Raw genomic sequence first — 4,761 nt, forward strand, 5'->3', positions numbered from 1 at the left:
TCTTGATTGTTTGATAGGGGAAACTCTCCCGGTATTGATTTCTGCTTGTTATTGATGCTATTGAGTGAAACCGTTGAACCAAGGTTTATGTTCAGATTGTTATTCATCATCATATCACCTCTGATCATGTTCCATATGATGTCTCGTGAGTAGTTCGTTTAGTTCTTGAGGACATGGGTGAAGTCTAAATGTTAGTAGTGAATTATGGTTGAGTAATATTCAATGTTATGATATTTAAGTTGTGGTGTCATTCTTCTAGTGGTGTCGTGTGAACGTCGACTACACGATACTTCACCATTTATGGGCCTAGGGGAATACATCTTGTACTCGTTTGCCAATTGCGGGGTTGCCGGAGTGACAAACCCAGGCCCCGTTGGTATATCGATGCAGGAGGGATCGCAGGATCTCAGAGTTTAAGGCTGTGGTTAGATTTATCTTAATTACTTTCTTGTAGTTGCGGATGCTTGCAAGGGGTATAATCACAAGTATGTATTAGACCTAGGAAGGGCGGTGCATTAGCATAGGTTCACCCACACAACACTTATCAAAACAATGAAGATTATTTAGCTACATGAAGCGAAAGCACTAGACTATATTCCCGTGTGTCCTCAAGAACGTTTGGTCATTATAAGTAAACAAACCGGCTTGTCCTTTGTGCTAAAAAGGATTGGGCCACTCGCTGCAATAGTTACTCTCGCATTTTACTTACTCGTACTTTATTCATCTGTTACATCAAAACCCCCTGAATACTTGTCTGTGAGCATTTACAGTGAATCCTTCATCGAAACTGCTTGTCAACACCTTCTGCTCCTCGTTGGGATCGACATTCTTACTTATCGAAGATACTACGATACACCCCCTATACTTGTGGGTCATCACTCCACCTGCTACTACAGCAGAATTTTTTGAAATTAAACCTGCTTTACTAAATCTTGTTATGCGAGAGCAATTTTCTGGTGTTAGTTCCGATGATGCTGCTGCCCATCTTAATAATTTTGTTGAACTTTGTGAAATGTAAAAGTATAAGGATGTAGATAGTGACATTATAAAATTGAAATTGTTTCCTTTCTCCTTAAGAGGAAGAGCTAAAGATTGGTTGCTATCTTTGCCTAAGAATAGTATTGATCCATGGACTAAATGTAAAGATGCTTTCATTGGTAGATATTATCCTCCTGCTAAAATTATATCTTTGAGAAGTAGCATAATGAATTTTAAGCAATTGGATAATGAGCATGTTGCCCAAGCATGGGAAAGAATGAAATCTTTGGTAAAGAATTGCCCTACCCATGGACTAACTACTTGGATGATCATCCAAACCTTCTATGCAGGATTGAATTTTTCTTCGCGGAATCTATTGGATTCAGCTGCTGGAGGTACTTTTATGTCCATCACTTTGGGGGCGGCAACAAAGCTCCTTGATAATATGATGATCAACTACTCTGAATGGCACACTGAAAGGGCTCCACAAGGTAAGAAGGTAAATTCTGTTGAAGAAACCTCCTCCTTGAGTGATAAGATTGATGTGATTATGTCTATGCTTGTGAATGGTAGATATAATGTTGATCCTAATAATGTTCCTTTAGTTTCATTGGTTGCTCAAGAAGAGAATGTTGATGTGAACTTCATTAAAAGTAATAATTTCAACAACAATGCTTATAGGAATAATTCTGGTAACAACTATAGGCCATATCCTTCTAATAATGGTAATGGTTATGGTAATTCTTATGGTAGTTCTTACAACAATAGTAGAAGTGTACCCTCTGGTCTTGAAGCCATGCTTAAAGAATTTATTAGTACACAAACTGCTTTTAACAAATCTGTTGAGGAAAAGCTTGGTAAAATTGATATTCTTGCTTCTAAGGTTGATAGTCTTGCTGCTGATGTTGATCTTTTAAAATTGAAAGTTATGCCTAATGAAGATAAAGATATTAAGTCATTTTCTACGGCAAACGCCATACAAGTTCTAATTAATGAAAATATTAGATTGATGGTTGAATTGCATGCTAGGTGGGAAAGAGAAGAAAACGAAAAACTTGCTAAAGAGAATAATGTAGCTAAAGTTTGGACTATTACCACCACTAGTAATGTTGATGCTCCACATGTTGCTAAACCTCCTACTATCAATGATAAAACAATTGGTGTTGGCAATGTTTCTACTCCTAATGCAAAGCGTACAAAACTGCTTGAAACTGTTAAAACTGCTGAGACTGTTTGTGATAAAACTGCTGAAATTTTTCAAAATATTGGGGACAATGATCCCATTGCTGTAGATCATAATGGTCTAGATTTTGATGGTTGTCACATCTCTGAAGTTATAAATTCTTACAAAAACTTGCTAGAAGTCCTAATGCTAGTGCTATAAATTTGGCCTTCACAAAACATATTACAAATGCTCTCATAAAAGCTAGAGAAGATAAACTAAAACTTGAAACTTCTATTCCTAGGAAGTTAGAAGATGGTTGGGAGCCCATCATTAAAATGAGGGTCAATGATTTTGATTGTAATGCTTTATGTGATCTTGGTGCAAGTATTTCTGTTATGCCTAAGAAAATCTATGATATGCTTGACTTGCCACCATTGAAAAATTGTTATTTGGATGTTAATCTTGCTGATAATGCTATAAAGAAACCTTTGGGGAGGATTGATAATGTTCGCATTATGGTTAACAATAACCTTGTCCACGTTGATTTTGTTGTCTTGGATATTGAATGCAATGCATCTTGTCCCATTATATTTGGAAGACCTTTTCTTCGAACCGTTGGTGCTACTATTGATATGAAGGAAGGTAATATTAAGTATCAATTTCCTCTCAAGAAAGGTATGGAACACTTCCCTACAAATAGAATGAAGTTACCTTATGATTCTATTATTAGGACAAATTCTGATGTCAATGCTTCATCTCTTGATGTTACTTGATTCACACTTTCTGCGCCTAGCTGAAAGGCGTTAAAGAAAAGCGCTTATGGGAGACAACCCATTATTTTACTACAGCACTTTTGTTTTATATTTGAGTCTTGGAAGTTGTTACTACTGTAGCAACCTCTCCTTATCTTTATTTTATTGCATTGTTGTGCCAAGTAAAGTCTTTGATAGTAATATTGATACTAGATTTGGATTACTGCACAGAAACAGATTTCTTACTGTCACGAAATTTAGCAGCCCCGTCAGTAGGTAACTCAGAAAATTCTGCAAATTTACGTGCGTGATCCTCAGATATGTACGCAACTTTCATTCAGTTTGAGCTTTTTCATCTGAGCAAGTTAAGTGCCCCATAAAAATTCGTCTTTACGGACTGTTCTGTTTTGACAGATTCTGCCTTTTATTTCGCATAGCCTGTTCTGCTATGTTTGATGGATTTCTTTGTTCCATTAACTTTCAGTAGCTTTGTGCAATGTCCAGAAGTGTTAAGAATTATTATGTCACCTCTGAACATATGAATTTTCAATTATGCACTAACCCTCTAATGAGTTTGTTTCGAGTTTGGTGTGGAGGAAGTTTTCAAGGGTCAAGAGAGGAGGATGATATAATATGATCAAGAAGAGTGAAAAGTCTAAGCTTGGGGATGTCCCCGTGGTTCATCCCTGCATATTTAATGAAGACTCGAGCATCTAAGCTTGGGGATGCCCAAGGCATCCCCTTCTTCATCGACAACTTATCAGGTCACCTCTAGTGAAACTATATTTTTATTCAGTCACATCTTATGTGCTTTACTTGGAGCGTCTGTTTGCTTTTATTTTTGTTTTTGTTTGAATAAAATCGGATCCTAGCATTCTTTGTATGGGAGAGAGACACGCTCCGCTGTTGCATACGAACACATGTGTTCTTAGTGTTAATTTTAATGTTCATGGCGAAGGTTAAAACTGCTTCGTTCATTGTTATATGGTTGGAAACGGAAAATGCTTCATGTGGTAATTGGTATAATGTCTTGAATAATTTGATACTTGGCAATTGTTGTGCTCATATAGATCATGTTTAAGCTCTTGCATCATGTACTTTGCACCTATTAATGAAGAACTACATTGAGCTTGTTAAAATTTGGTTTGCATGATTGGTCTCTCTAAGTCTAGATATTTTCTGGTTAAGGTGTTTGAACAACAAGGAAGACAATGTAGAGTCTTATAATGCTTGCAATATGTTCTTATGTAAGTTTTGTTGTACCGGTTTATACTTGAGTTTTCTTCAAACAACCTTGCTAGCCTAAGCCTTGTATTGAGAGGGATTACTTCTCGTGCATCCAAATCCTTGAGCCAAAAACTATGCCATTTGTGTCCACCATACCTACCTACTACATGGTATTTCTCTGCCATTCCAAAGTACATTACTTGAGTGCTACCTTTAAAATTTCATCCCTTGTCTTCGCAATACATAGCTCATGGGAAAATAGCCTTAAAAACTATTGTGGTATTGAATATGTTGCTATGTATCTTATTTCTTATAAGTTGCTTGTTGAGTGGTAACTATGTTTCTGGGGACGCCATCAACTTTTACACCTTTGTTGAATATCATGTGAGTTGCTATGCATGTTCGTCTTGTCTGAAGTAAGGGCGATTTTCATGATCAAATGGTTTGAGTATGCATATTGTTAGAGAAGAACATTGGGCCGCTAACTAAAGCCATGAATCATGGTGGAAGTTTCAGTTTGGACACAAATCCTCAATCTCTTATGAGAATATTATCTGTTGTTGAATTCTTAAGCATTAAAAGAGGAGTCCATTATCTGTTTTCTATGTTGTACCGGTATGGATGTCTAAGTTGAGAATA

This window comes from Lolium perenne, chromosome 4 (genome assembly GCF_019359855.2).
Source record: "Lolium perenne isolate Kyuss_39 chromosome 4, Kyuss_2.0, whole genome shotgun sequence".
Taxonomy (NCBI): Eukaryota; Viridiplantae; Streptophyta; class Magnoliopsida; order Poales; family Poaceae; genus Lolium; species Lolium perenne.